Below are 16614 nucleotides of genomic sequence, written 5' to 3' on the forward strand. Positions count from 1 at the left end.
TGCAACAAAAATGATATAAAGAGGGGAGATAGAGGGAAGGGGGAGCAGAGAATATAATGCTATTGACACTAAATTGGTATCTTTTCAAATTAATAGGTTATAGACATGGGTTGTATAATAAAAATCCCAGGGTAATCACAAAGAAAGTTTTAAAAAATACACAGAAACAGAAATGAGAAAGGCATCAGAAAGATATATCACAAAAGATCAACTATACAGAAAAAAGTCTCCTAAAAAAGGAGAGACAAAAACATATGACATATAAAAAGCAAAGGACAAAATGGCTGAGGGAAGTACTGCCTTTACTGTGATAACACTGCATGTTAATGCATTAAACACTCCAATCAAAAGACACAGTTTGGGGGAGTAGATTAAAAAAAAACATGGGTACTATTTTCATGGCAGATGGGGTTCACTGCCATGAGAGTTGGCCCTTCTTTGGAGCTGGTGTTTCTGCATGATGGAAATGGACTCAGATGGGATCTCTTTTCACAAGACTTTCATGCTACTTTACTGGAATTGTAGTTGGTGCTGGGGTTTAAGATATATCTAGGGGATTTGAATCTCTGGACTGACAATATGATAGCCACGCCCTGAACCTCAACAGACTTCAACTCCTACACTCTGATTTATTGGACTTACCCCACTCAGCTAACATGGAGTTGAAGAATGTCAACCACCACACCATGGAGCCTAGAAGTGCCTACAACTGAAAGCAGGAGGATTGCATCCAGTATCCATGTGGAATCTAAGCCCCCTCTTGACATAGAAGTACAATGGACACAACCAATCCAATGTCCACAGAGAAAATGTGGCATTGGTGTGGGAAAAGTGGCCATGGTGGCTGCTGGGTGCAGGGGATGGGAGAAAGAGACGAGATGTGGAGGCGTTTTCGGGACTTGGAGTTGTCCTGGGTGCTGCTTCACGGACAATTACGGGACATTGTAGATCCCCCCAGGGCCCACTGGATGGAACGTGGGAGAGTATGGGCTATGGTGTGGACCATTGACCATGAGGTGCAGCGATGCCCAGAGATGTACTTACCAAATGCAATAGATGCGTCATGATGATAGGAGAGAGTGTTGCTGTGGGGGGAGTGGGGGGTGGGGGCGGTGGGGTTGAATGGGACTTCATATTTTTTGAATGTAATATTTTTTAAAAAATCAATTAAAAAAAGAATGCAAAAAAAAAAACAGAAAAAAAAAAACAATAAAAACCCATGATCCAACTATAGGTTGTTTACCAGAGGCTCACCTCAGACCCAAAGACACAAATAGATAAAAGTAAAAGGATAGATAAAATATAATCCATGCAAATGGTAAACAAAAAAAAGAGCTGGGATAGCTATACTAGTATCAAGGCAAAATAGACAGTAAGCTAAAAGCTACAAGAGACAAAGAACACTTTTGTATTATTTAAAGTGTCAATCCACCAAGAAGAAATAAAAATAAAAAATATTTATGCACCTAACCATGGTGCCCCAAAGTACATGAGGCAAAAACTGAAAAAACTGAAGGGAGAAATATCTCTACTATAATTGTTGGAGACTTCAATACACCACTTTCACCAATAGACAGAGCATTAAAACAGAAGATCAATAAGGAAACACAGAACTTTCATATTATGATAAATGAACTAAGCCTAAAAGAGCTTTGCACCCCAAAACAGCAGGATACACGTTTTTCTCAAGTGCACATGGATCGTTCTCTAGCATAGATCACATGTTGTGTCAGGGATAAGTCTCAATAAGTTTAAAAATATTGAATCATATGAAGCATCTACCCTCTACCCACAGTGTAATGAAGCTGGAAATCAATAACAGAGAACTGGAAAATCAACAACTATATGGAAGCTAAATAACACAACCAATGGATCAAAGAAAAATTTACAGTGAAGATCAGTAAATATCTTGAGACCAAATGAAAAAAAGAGTGCATCATATAAAAGTTTATGAGATACAGCAGAGTCAGTGATGAGAGGGAAATTTATAGCCTTAAATGCACACATTTTTTTATATTACAATTCATTTTATTTTTTAAACAAATCAATTTTATTAATACATATTAATAAAGCATAAATCCATCAAAGGGTAAAATCAGTGGTGTAGCAGTTTGATATGGTTACAAATTCCAAAAATAGATATTGGATTATGTTTGTGATCTGGTCTGAAACTTGGCATGATTAAGTTATGATTAGGGCTTTTGATGTTGGAGTTTTGATGTTGGAGTTTGATACTGAAGCCGGAGCCCCAGAGACAGAGACAGAGCCTGCCTGATGGTCTACAGCTGACCTTGTGGAGAAAACAGAGAAACTCAGCCCAGAGGAGCCCAGGAAGCCTGGACCCGCACAAACGTCAGCAGCCATCTTGCTCCAACATGTGAAAATGGATTTTGGTGAGGGAAGTAACTTGTGCTTTATGGCCTGGTATCTGTAAGATCTTACCCCAAATAAATACCCTTTATAAAAACCAACCATTTTCTGGTATTTTGCATCAGCACCCCTTTGGCTGACTAATACAAATGGTATTCCGTGTCATTAGATATTTGTGCTGCCCGGAGGGAAGCATAGCGAGGTGATGAATTTTGTTTGTTTATTATTATTATTATTATTATTATTATTATTGGAATAATTAATGTGCTCTTAGCATGACTGAGGCTATGAATGCATAAATGTATACATTTTTTAAAAAGAAGGAGGAGGCATCATTGGCTGCGAAGGCAGGCACGACCAGAGGCGGGAGGTCCTCGCAGCCACCCGCATCCCTCAGCCTGTGGCCCTGGGCCCCCGCCAGCAGAAGACGGGCGGGCGCTGCAACGCGGGCTCAGGCTGTGCTCGGGGCGCGCGTGCTTCTGCTCGTGCAGGCCCAGGAGGCGCTTGGGAGTCGCGGTGAGGAACAGCTACAACCGGCTGGTCAACACCTTCTGGCAGAGCGTCAGGTGTTCACCGAGGACTACGATCGCGCTGCGCAGAAGTTTTTGACCAGGCTGACTGAGAGGTTCATGCTGGGAATGGATATGTTCGTGGAAACATTATGGAGTTTGGATGGAGCTCTTGGGTGTTCTTGGACTTCACGTCTCAAACGTGTTCCAGTATTTGAGCCCTGCCTCAGTGTCAGCAGCCTGGACCGAGCTCTCTCGCTGGTCGGCATCTTCCTGGTCTACTGGTTCTTGTCCCTGACACTGGGCTATGCCTGCAGCGTCCTGCGCCTGGTGTTAGCCGCCTCTTCTGGGTCATCCTGCTCTCCATGTCGTGCGTGCACATCCTGTACATGTTCAAGGGCGAGCCCGAGAACGCCCCGCTGCGCCTGTGCTTCGGGGTGCTCTTTACTTCTCGACCGGACCCATGGGTTTTACTGGCACAGCAGCCCCAGCAGGCCCAGCATGGAGGAGAAGCTGGAGCACCTGAAGTACCAGGTTAGATAATTCAACACCCACCTCCTCAACAGGGGACTAGAAAGCCTTGACCACAGCAATGACAAGTGAAGGTCAGCTGGGCCCCCCAGGTGCCCTTTCACCCGCATGTGCTCTTGGAAAAAGAAGAAAAAGAAACCAAACCCCAAACAATCCTAACAAACATGACTGAACAAGAAAGCAGCGCTTTAAACAAAGAATATAACCGCATTAGTTACACAGGATGAGAAGTTCATCTCTGCATAGAGCAGCAAGTTGATTTTTCAAGCTTTTAAGTACATCTTTTGTGAGGTTTGAATGTAGTTTATTAAAACTTTAAATCGAGGGGAAGAATTTGCTCATTGTAAAACTTTAGAAAAGTTTACCAAGTCTTTGTTTTCACAGCTTGGAAATTGGTAGGTGAGGTCTGCGTGGGTTTTGCTTGTGTTCCAAACTGGTTTCATTTTTTTCTTTATTTTTGATTGATATTGACTTAGTTAACGAATGTCGTCACTACTCAACGTGGACTGTCAGGCTTGACTCAACCTCTTTTAGTTCCTAGAGGCCTGCAGTGCCCCATCAGTTACATTTCTAAGCGAAGAAACCCTTATTTTTTAGAAAACCTGAGGTTTCATTACCTCTTAACCTCAATGATTTGTAAAGAAAAATGGGAAGACTAGGGAAGGAAATGTCTTTGGGGTTTGATACCAAGAGCTACCTGGGTAAGCACTGAAAGATCCCCCAAGAATCGATTTGATTTCCCAATTTAGCTATTCGACACTAGGCTATATATGAAAGATACACCCTTGAGGGGGTTTTGTTGATTTGTTTCATTTTGTTTTTGGTTGACTCAGGACCTTAGAAAGAAAACAAACAGCAACAGCAAATAACATTTTCAAGGCTATCATTGCTTATACAGCATTCTCAGGAACAATAAGCAGTTATAAACAAGACTTCAAGAAGATCTGATTCTTTTACCCAGAAGTTTTTACAGTACATTGGTTCCCAATGTTTTTTGTCTGAAGTCACTGTATCCCCATTTTTGGTGATTTCTGGCAGCAGACAGAGGTGCACAGCAGGGAGGACAGCTGGGGTGGTTAGTCTTGGAAAAGGGATCTGTGGAAGACTTGGAGCAAGTGCAGATGGATACATCCAGCTTTCTGGGACCCCCAGCTCTATCCCTGTTGGCAAGCACAAATCAAACGAGGCAAGGAAAGGACACTTCTGCTTTTATAGAAGCTTTTTCTGAAGGCTTTTTCTGAAGGCTGCTGGGGATTGTGAGTGTCTCCATGGTCCTTTTTTACCCACCAAATTGCCCCAGCAGCCCCCTGCACAGAGATTTGAAGAGAACCCTGTCAAATTGAGTAGAACCAGGACATTATTCCCCAGGTATTAGTTTGAAGAAAATTTAGATGTCTACCAACTCTAAGGAGGTGTTTCTGTGCAATTTTATTTTTGGTTATAAGTATCTGGGAACCAGAAGTATTTGTTTTTGAGGTTGTTTTTGAAACCTCTCTCTTTGAGGTTCATGTAATGGGAACCCAAACTCTTGAGTTTGGTTCACTTTCTGAAACCCATACGTGATCTCTGGGATTTGCTTGGCAACTATTTTCTCATAGGCATTCCCTGGTGAATTGAGATCACAGTCATCCATGAAAAATTGCTGTCAAGAATATGCACGATTTTTTCCAAATTGGATAAATATCGCCTGGGACTGATATTATAGTTTGATACAATCACATGAAAAGATGTCTGTTTTTATTAGAACAACCAACAGCTGTTTAGGATTATCACTTCAGGACAGAATGCTGTTTGAATTTCCGATAGGAATCCTAGATTCCAGGTCTGAAAATGTCTTTTTTTTTTTTAATTAGAGGTATCTGTTTATAGAACAATCATGCCTAAAATATGGATTCTCATGTACTACCCTATTATTAATACCTTGAATTGGCTAAGTGCAAGTGTTACAACTGATGAAGGCACATTTTTACCATTATACCATTAATTATAGTCCCATGGGTTTATCTTAGAGTTCACCGTGTTGTGCAGTTCCAGGGAATGCCTTGATTTTTAATACGTAAATCTGAATTTTGTTTAGGCATGTTCTTTTTTTTTCCTTCTTTATTATCTTTTAAATGTTACATTAAAAAATATGAGGTCCCTATATACCCCCCACCCCCTTTACCCCACTCCTCCCACATCAACAACCTCTTCCATCATCATGGCACATTCACAGCACCTGGTGAATACATTTTGGAGCATTGCTGCACCACATGGACAGTGGTCTACATTGTAGCCTACACTCTCCCCCATTCCACCCAGTGGGCCATGGCAGGACACACAATGTCCTGCAGCACCACCCAGGACAACTCCAAATCCTGAAAATGCTCCCACATCGTATGTCTTCTTCCCTCTCATACCCTCAGCAACTACCATGGCCACTTTCTCCACATCAGTGCTACAATTTCTTCCCTTACTAATCACAATAGTTCCCTAGCAGAGCACCAGTAAGTCCACTCTAATCCATACTCTATTTCTTCATCCTGTGTACCCTGGGATGGTTATGTCCAGTCTCTCTCTACATCAAGAGGGGGCTTAGATTCCATATGGATGATGGATGCAATTCTCCTGCTTGCAATTGTAGGCACTCTTGGCTCCCTGGTGTGGTGGTTGATCTTCTTCACCTCTCCGTTAGCTGGCCAAGGTAAGTCCAATAAACTAGAAGGTAGAAGTTGCAAGTCTGCTGAGGCTCAGTGCCTGGCTGTCACATGGACAGTCCAGAGATTCAGGTCTCCTGAGTATACACCAACCCAAATGCCAACCACAAGTCTGGTAAAAGTAACAGAAGAGGCATGTGTAGAAAGGTCATATCTGAGTCCAACTCCATCACACTCAGGAACACAAATTCCAAAGTAGGGCCAGCTAACATGGTCTTGAACTCCAGAGCCATCTGCCATGACTATAGAACCTGTGGATCTCCGTAGCCATCAGGAGAACCAGTATTTGGGTTTCTATCTACTTTGGCTGTCTCTGGTATCCTGCTGAAATGTGCATAAACATTACCCCTCTGATGATCACCCGACTCTTTTCTGGCGACTCATAGCCATATAAACTCATATGTCATTTCCATTTCCCTCTTTTATCCAAACTCAAAAAGCAGTTTTTAATACTGTTTAGGCATATTCTTAACCTCAAAGATTTGGGATATTTTTCTTTCTGCCATTCGATGGAAGACTATAGAATATTTAGCCTCCCAGATGGCATCATTCCATGAACCCTATGCCTTCTCTTTTTTCCCCCTGCTGACTTCATGACTTCCTCTCTCTCTCTCTCTCTCTCTCTCTCTCTCTCTCTCTCTCTCTCTCTCTCTCTCTCTCCTGTTACATCAAAAATATAGAAGATTCCTATATACCCTTGTGAGGAATGTCATCTGCCTTACTGGTTGACACCTCACAACTTCTCAATAGGTTTTGAATTGGCTGACTTAACCACATTATAGTTTTCTTCATCCCATTAGTGTTAAAAGGAATCCTTATGGCTCTTAAGGTGTCAGTCTTTGCCCTCACACTGCTTGTTTATAAAATAACATTGGACCATAAAGAAGAGTTCTTGCTTATGGCCATTTGATAATTGGACTATTGCTTCTCTCTCGTGAGTAATAGAATTGTACCTTTTTTTGAAGGATGTAACAGTACTTTTTGAATTAGTATGAGGCACCCATTTGTATGATGTATAGTATCTGCAATATAGGAATATTGTTCAGCATATTGAATTATTCTATGCTTTGCTCTTCAGTGATTACTTGTAACATAGGCCATGCACCAGTATTGATTTTTACCTAGTGGTGGCACAAAAAGCTGAGGGATATTTACACCGTACACTGAAACCCTGTGGCAACTAAAGGCCTTATTGATCATATGTTCTAATGTCTTTTTGCAAATCTAAACGTTTTAGTGTAGTGTCAATTTAATACCTGCATGTGTCTTAAATCTCTGAATCCTGTGTAATTAAATTAATTTCTTGTGATGGTGATTGGCACACACTTAAAATCAAGCAAAGCAATTATTTTCCCCCTTCTGAATTGGAAATCATATTCGTGGAGTATAGTACCTATTATCAGCACTGTATTTATGATTTGTTCTTTGAGCCTTGGGAAACTAATCCTACAAATATCACAAAATAAAAGAAGGCTTTTATTTTGCAAAGTGATATATACTACTTTTATTTATTAAATCACTGGTTTGGGTATTAAGTAGAGATATCTGTAGACCGATTTCAGGACAAAGTTATTATAAAAACGAATGCTTGATAAACATTTATTGTTTTAAAAAATGATGGAGGGGAGAGGAGGGGGAGGGGAGGGGGACAGAGAGAGAAGGGAGGGAGGGGGGAGGAGGAGGAGCTAAAATCAAACAACAGACTGTACACCTGGAGGAACTAGCAAAAGAACAACTAAACTAAATAGAACAACAAGCAAAAAATAAGAAAGATTAGGTCAGAAAAAAACTGAAAAGGAGAATTAAAAAACAATAGAAAGAATCAACAGAACCGAAAGTTGGTTCTTTGAAACAATCAATAAAACTGATAAATTTAGCTAAACTGACAAAGAAAAGGAGAGAAGATGCAAATAAATAAAGTCATAAATGAGAGGGGCACACTACTATTGACCCCACAGAAATAAAAAAGACTACAAGAGGATACTATGAACAACTGTATGCCAACAAATTTAAAAACCTGAATGAAATGGACAAATTCCTAGAAATACATAAACAAACTACACTGACTCTAGAAGAAATAAAAAATCTTAGCAGATCTGTTACAAGTAAAGAAATTGAATCAGTCGTGAAAACTCTCTCCACAAAAAAAAAGCCCAGGGCTAGATGGCTTCACAGGTCAATTCTAATTCTGACAAACATTCCAAGAATTAATACCAATCATGCTCAAACACATTTAAAAAAGTCTATGAGGCTAAGTCATCCTCCTATTGAAGCCAGTAAGATACCACAAGTAAAGAAAATTGCAGACTAATATATCTTATAAATATCAATGCAAATATCATAAAAATACTAGCAAACTGAAATCAACAGCATATTAAAAGATACATGATGATCAAGTGAGATTTATCCCAAATATGCAATGGTGATTCAACATAAGGAGATAAATTAATATAATATACCATATTAACAGAACAAAGGGAAAAAGCACATCATCTGAATTGATGCAGAAAAGGCATTTGACAAAAGTCAGCATGCTTTTTAGATAAAAACAGAAAAATAAAAATACAAGGAAACTTCCTTAACATGATAAAGGGTATATATGAAAAACCCATTGCTAGCATCATACTCAGTGATGAAAGACTTAAAACTTTCCTTCTAATATCTGGAATAAGACAAGGATGTCTTCTGTCTTCACTGTTACTCAACATTGTACTGGAAGTCTAGATAGAGCAATTAGGTAAGGAAAATAAATAAATGGCTTCAAAATTGGAAAGGAAGTATTAAAACTTTAACTATTTGTAGACAACATAATCCTGTATAAAGGAAGTTTCCCAAAAAATGACAAGGATACTAGAGCAAATAAAATAATTCAGCAAAGTGACAGAGTACAAGATCAACACACCAAAATCAGTAGTGTTTCTATATAGTAGTAAAGAGCAATCTGAAGAGGATATCAAGAATAAAATTCCATTTAAAATATCTACCTAAAGAATCACATATCTTGGAATAAATTTAAACAAAGATGCAAAGTGTTTATATAGGGAAAACTGTATAACTTCACTAAAAGAAATCAAAGGACATTAAAAAATAGAAAGATATTCCATGCCCATGAATTTGAAGGCAAAATAGTGTTAAAATGTCACTTCTACACAAAATGATTTACAGATTCAACATAATCCCAAAGTTCCAGTAATGGAAAAGCCAATTATCAAATATATTTTGAAGTGTGAGTGGTTCCAAATAATCAAGTCCATGTTGAAAAAAAGAACAAAGTTGGAGGACTAAACTTCCTGAATTTAAAACATATTACAAAGTTACTGTGGTTAAAATAGCATGATTCTGGTACCTGGACAGATATATAACCCTACATAATTGAATTGAGAGTTTAGAAATAGATCTTCATATCTACAGCCAATTGATTTTTGACAAGGCTGTCAAGTCCACTTAATTGGGAAAGAATAGTCTCTTCAACAAATGGTGCAAGGAAAACTGGATATCAATATGCAAAAGGTGAAGGAAGACTCCTATTTCACACCATATGCAAAAATTAACTCAAAATGGGTCAAAGACCTACTTATAAGAACTGGGACTATAAAACTCCTAGAAGAAATATAGTGAGGTGTCTTGTGCTGGATCATGGTTTCTTAGAATACATCTTAAGTATATACAAAAGAAAAACAGATAAATGGGACCTCATCAAAATGAAAAAGGTTTATGCTTCAAAGGACTTCATCACAAAAATGAAAGACAACCTAATCAATAGGGGAAAATATCTGGGAATCACATAATCAATAAGAGTTTTAATATCCAGAATACATAAAGAAATCCTACAATTCAACAATAAAAAATCAAAGAGACAGTGATGGTAGAGACTGGTTTCCTTTACCCATATTGGCCTGAAGCCCAAGCCTAGGCTTCAGCCCCACCTCTAGCAGGGAGGAAGCTGGCAGGCCCTGCACCAGCCTATCCAGGTAACTGCAGGTACATTTGGTTGGCACAGACTGAATAATTGAAAGTCTAGCAGGGCAACTGTGTTCATCTTGGGCCTGCACTACATAGATTGCTCTCCACATCTGCAGCTTCATCCCTGCCCCAGGCAGGGGAGAAAGGGGCATGAAGCTTTATCAGTCTCTCTGGGTAACTACAGTCTAGGCCATATGCCTTGGATTATTTCACACAGCTGTGACTCTGAACCTACCCCTGGTAAAGGAGAAAGTTGGGAGAAACTTCAATGGTCCCTGGGGCAATGGGGGCAGCTTGAGCCTCCACAGCTTATAGTACCAGCTACATCCTTGGCTCTAACTACACAACCAGCAAGGGAGAAAGGGCAGAAAGCCCTAAACAAAAGAGAAAGACTGCACCCAGAATAAATACCCTAGTAAGCCAGATACCAAGAAACCAACAAAAAGTTACAGTCCACACCAAGAAACAGGAAGATATAGCCCAGTTTAAAGGAACAAGATAAGTTTATAGAATACATAAAGGAGTTGAGACAACTAATCATAGATGTTCAAAGAATTTCCTTAATAAATTCAATGATATGGTGAAAGAGATTAAGGATATTAAGAAGACATTGGATGAGCACAAAGAGGAATTTGAAAGCATACATAGAAAAATAGCAGATCTTATGGGAATGAAAGGCACAATGAGTGAAATTAAAAATACACTAGAATCATATAATAGCAGATTTGAGAAGACAGAAGAAAGAATTGGTGAGCTTGAAGAAATAGCCTTTGAAAGTGAAAATACATAAGAACAGATGAAGAAAAGAATGGAAAAAATTGAACAAGGTCTCAGGGAACTAAATAACAGCAAGAGTCATGCAAACATACATGTCATGGGTGTTCCAGAAGGAGAAGAGAAGGGAAAAGGGGAAAAAGGAATATTTGAAGAAATAATGGTAGAAAATTTCACAACCCTATTAAAGGACATAGATATCCATATCCAAGAAGCACAATGTACTCCCATCCGAAAAAATTCAAATAGACCAACTCTGAGACACGTACTAATCAGAATTTGTCTGATTGTGTTAAATACCAAAGATAGAGAATTCTGAGAGCAGAAAAAAAAAAAAAAGCAATGCATAACATATAAGGCACACCCAGTTAGATTAAGTGCTGAATTCTCACCAGAATCCATGGAGGCAAGAAGACAGCAGTATGATATATTTAAGATACTGTAAGAGAAACACTTCCAGCCAAGAATCTTATATCTGGCAAGATTGTCTTTCAAAAATGAGGGTAAGATTAGAATATTCACAGATAGACAGAAACTGAGAGAATTTATAACCAAGAGACTGGGTTTGCAGGAAATACTAAAGGGTGTGTTATAGCCTGAAAAGAAAAGACAGAAGAGAGAGGCCTGGAAGAGAGTCTAGAAATGAAAATTATATCAATAAAAGAAACTAAAATTGTCAAGAGTGGTGAACATAAAATATGACAGATAAAACACAAATATTCAGGAATAAACTTAACCAATGATGTTAAGATGTTTTCAGAAAACTACAAGTCATTGTTAAAGGAAATTTAAAGAGACCTATATAATGGAAGAACATTGCATGCTCATGAATTGGAAGACTAAATATCATTAAGATGCCAATTCTACTCAAATTGATATACAGATTCAATGCAATCCTGATTAAAATTCCACCAGCAGTTTTTAAATACGTGGAAAACATAATTATCAAATTTATTTGGAAGGATAAGTGATCCTGAATAGCCAGAAACATCTTAGAAAGGAAAAGCAAAGTTGGAGGACCCTGATTTTCAGACTTGAAATCATATTATCTAGCTACAGTGGTAAAAAGAGCATGGTAATGGCATAAAGACAGACATATGGACCAATGGAACCAAACTGATGGTTCAGAAAATGACCCTCACATGTATGGTCAAGTGATTTTTCACCAGCCTATCAAATCCACCCAGGTTGGGCAGACCAGTCCATTCAACAAATGGTGCTGAGAGAACTGTATATACATAGTCAAAAGTAGGAAAGAGGACCCCCAACTCAAAATGAATAAAAAATCTAAATATAAAAGCAAGAACCATAAAGCTTCTAGAAGAAAATGAAGGAAAATATCTTCAAGCCCTGGTGTTAGGTGGTGGATTCTTAAAGGAGATAAGAGGAGGACTGAGATGGACTACTGATGTTTAATGTATGTAGAAGTTTTAATTAGCTTTATTGTAAAAGTGCAGAAATGTACAGGGTTGTTGGTAACACATTATAGTGAGTAATAGCTGGTTTATAAATGCCAATTATAGGGGTATAAATGCCAATTGACAGAAGGTTAGAGAATAATCTAGGGAATGGAAAACAGTTAACCCAGAAATGGATGAGAGTTGTGGTTGATGGTACAGATGCAAAGTGTCCTTTTTGAGCTAGAGCAAATATACATCACTATTGCAGAGTGGTGGGAATGTGGCAAAGCATTGGAAAAGTACAACTGGTGTAATCTATGGACTGTGGTTAGCAGTAATAATGTAATATTCTTGCATCTATGCCAAAGATGTACTGTGTTGATAATGGGTGAGTATGGAAAATGTGTGCCAAATGTATGCTATAGACCTGATAATAATCAGATGATATTATCTCATAATCTATAACAAGTTCCACCGTGGTTGGTATTGATAGAGGGGTGTTGTTTGGGAATTCTGCATATGTGCATGATTCTTTTGTAAGTTTAAAACTTCTGTCATAAAGATATATTTTAAAAATAATAATAGGATGAGTTGGGGGAAAAATACATCAAATGTAATATAAGGACTATAATTAGTAGTAAGATTTTGACAATATTCTTTCATAATTTATAACAAGTGTCTCACAACAATGCAAGGTGTTGGTGGTGGGTTGATGTATGGGGCCCCTGTATGACATAATGCATATTTGCTTTGTAAGTTCACATCTTTTACTATATATTGTTTGTGTATGTTCATGTACAAATGATATAAAATAATAAAAATAGGGTGGGTTGGGGGAAAATACTTTGGTTATTAGTAATATTTTGACTATGCTCTTTAATCACTAGTTAAAAATGTTTAACAACAATGCAAAGTATTGGTGGTAAAGTGAGGTATGAGAGCCCTGTATGATGTTATGTACGGTTTTTTTGTAAGTTCCCAACTATTATTATACACTTATTGTTTATGTATGTTCATGTATGAGTCATATACTTCAATAAATTTTTTTAAAAAAGATAAAGTCAAACAACTCATTTTAAAAATGGGCAAAATACTTGAATAAGCAGTCCTCCAAAGAAAAAAATACAAATGGTCAAAAAGCACTCTAATAGATGCTCAAAATAATTTGCTATTAGGAAAATACAAATCAAAACTACAGTGATGTACCATTTCACCCCTACTAAAATGGCTATTATATAAAAAATAACAGAAAATTATAAGGGTTGGAGAGGATGTGGAGAAATAGAATACTCATTCATTGCTGGTGGCAATGCAAAATGGTGCAGCTGCTGTGAAAGACAGTTTGGCAGTTCCTCAGAAAGCTAAGAATAGAATTGTCATATGACCTGGCAATGCTACTATTAGGTATTACCCAAAAGAATTGAAATACAGATTCAAACAGATATTTGCCCAACCAATGTTCATAGAGACATTACTCACTATTGCCAAAAGATCAAACTTTCCAAGTGACCAACCATGGATGAATGGATAAACAAATTGTCGTATAAATATACAATGGACTATTAATCAGCATTAAAAAGGAATGGAATTCTGATTCATGTGACAACATGTTGAATCTTGAAGACATCATGATGAGTGAAATAATATGCAAAAGAATACATATTGTATGTTGACACTGATATGAAATAATTAGAATAAACAAACTCAAAGTGCCAAAACCAGAATATAGATTACCGGTGGCTATGTTGAAGGTAAGGAATGGGGAGTTAATGCTTCTATTTTGTGCAATTTAAATATTAACTCCCCATTCTAATTTGTAACAGAAATTTTATTACTAAAAGTTGATTGTAAACTTCTGGTAATGAATGGTGGTGATTGTAGCACAACATCCTGGTGTAAGTAACAGCACCAAAATAATGTATGAAATGTGGGTATAAAAGGGAAGATTTTAGGTCATATATCTGTTACTGGAATAGAAATGTAAAAAAAAACATATGACTGTACAACACAATGTATCCTATTGTAGACAATTAACTATAGCTATAAGTACAATTATAATAATATTATTTCATGAATTATAACAAATGTACCTCAGTAATGCAAGGTGTTAATAATAGGTGGTATAGTGGTACTCTGTATTTTATATATTTAAGCATGGTATTTCTGTAAACCTACAATTTCTCTAACAACAATAAAAATATATTTAAAAAGGCTAAGTAATCTCAAAAACTCAACACCAGAATTCTACAGTGTAGGGGGAGAAGGCAAACCTTCTCAGTATCTTGATTTGACATCTGGCCTCTGAAATTATGAGCCAATACATTTCTGTTGTTTCACCAAACCAGTTTATAGTATATGTGATAGGCCTGACAAACTATGACAGATGCACAAGATGTGTCACAAAAATTAAAAAAGTTTACGCTCTTCAAAACACATCATTAAGAAAATGAAAAGGCAAGCACCATAGCCTGGTAGTAAAATACAAAAACCTGACAAAAGCCTTGTGTCCAAAACACATACCCTTTGGGAAAAAAAAAAAATCCTTGCATGATTATTGCCATCTTAGTGTCTGCTTCTCAACTAACCCAGATGAACACAGCATTAGTCACCTCTATTTCTTATCCATGATATAATTCTTAGAAAATCTAACCAATTTATATTATCATTCTGAGGTGCTGTTTCAAAATAATAAGACAATTTACCTTTGAAATGTATTGCTGCTTTGCACATAATTTGAGTGTTTTCCCCTACTATTTTCCCACCTACCTGTTTTACTTTCTTAGTAAAGTAAAAGTCGAAAATTGGAATTTTTAGGATACTGCATTATCTAAAGTATGTACAAATTCAAGCAAAGTCTATGATGAAAATAAATCTTAGATTGCATATGAAAGATTCCAAACCATAAATATTTAGGTAATTTTATATATATCTTATTAATGAAACGTTTGTTCATTTTTTAAAAAGAATTTTCTTTTAACTTTGATTTTTTCATGTTTCAATACATAATACTATGCAGAAGAGTTAATATTTGGGAAATCATAAAGGAAAATATTCTTGTTTCATTCTTGCATATAAAGAAGCAAATAATAATGTATTTAAGCATCAACACTAAATAGTTGTGCCAAATAAGGAAACCATTAGAACTAGTAATAGCAGCTCCACAATTTTCTCAAAGCTGGAAAAAAATGCAATGTTGTATTATTTATTTGTTATGAAAAGTTAGGCTCATGACTTCACATATATATGATTGAGCTTACATAAAACATTTGGCTGAAGAGATGAGAGCTGAAATCCAACATATGTTTCACTTACCAATACTATTAACTCAAAGGTTAATTTATGCCTTTTATCCTAATGTAACCTTTGGAAATATATTTTGCACAAATACATGTGAATATTTAGAGATGTCTTCATGGATGTCCATAAAACATTGTAATAGAACAGAGTTAGAAACTACTGTTTGTGAAATAAATTACACACATCCATATGACAGAAAAATGTAGCTGATAAAATAACTGACAGAGATATATAGGTACCACACTAGAAAAATAGCCTTGAAATAGTTTTAGGTAGAAAAAATGTTACAATCTTATATGCAGTATATCATATGGTTTTGTCAACATAGATCATTTCTTTATTTACATGCATAAAAAACCAGGAATAATATATGACGAACTCTTGAACATTAATGAAATGGGTTTCAATATTAATACATTTAATCACTGAAAATTTTTAAACAAGCATTTTAAAAATCCCCATGTGGAAATGGAGACTGTTCATTCCATATTCAAACTAACTTAAATGTGCATACATTAAATGTTTTGCAATAATAATAATTTTCAGTTTCTAGGACTTTTTGTCCCTAAAATACAAGTTTGAAAGAGTACCAATATTCTTGAGATTGTGTCAATAAAATGAGTCATTGTTAATGACATAAATAATAACCATAAAATTAATAATAAAAATCTTAGCAAGAGTTTTAATGTTCTATTTTGACTACAACCATGTTTTCCAGAGCTAAAATATTTCATAACTATTTAAATAAAATAAAATATGAGCTTCTAAGCCAGGGTTCTTAACAAGGGGTCGATGGGCAGGTGTCCATGGAAAGATTTCAGGGAGTCTGTGAGCTTGAACTGAAAATTTCAAAAAGACATTATTCTTGTGTGGATGTGTTGGTGCAGGTGTGACATATTTATTGAATAATACACAGTATAGTGTGGCCTAGTATGATTTTTATTTTGACGTAGCATGTTCTGAGTGCAGTGGATAACTGCCTGCAAAAAGTTTGGTAAGGATGGCAGAGATGGTTTAATAACAACATGGGAAAATTCCAATTTCAAAATGTTTTATAACACCATGGGAAAGTTC

The 16614-nt window shown here is 36.8% G+C and overlaps 1 protein-coding gene and 1 pseudogene across 1 annotated transcript in view; both read left to right on the forward strand.

The window, feature by feature from the left end:
* The window catches only part of CNTNAP2 (contactin associated protein 2), a 2351919-nt gene that overhangs the window by 765429 nt on the left and 1569876 nt on the right, over positions 1–16614 (forward strand). The gene's annotated exons all lie outside the window — the stretch shown is intronic.
* On the forward strand, positions 2662–3482 carry LOC139438985 (BRI3-binding protein pseudogene; annotated as a pseudogene).

Source organism: Dasypus novemcinctus, chromosome 5 (assembly GCF_030445035.2).
Source record: "Dasypus novemcinctus isolate mDasNov1 chromosome 5, mDasNov1.1.hap2, whole genome shotgun sequence".
Lineage (NCBI taxonomy): Eukaryota > Metazoa > Chordata > Mammalia > Cingulata > Dasypodidae > Dasypus > Dasypus novemcinctus.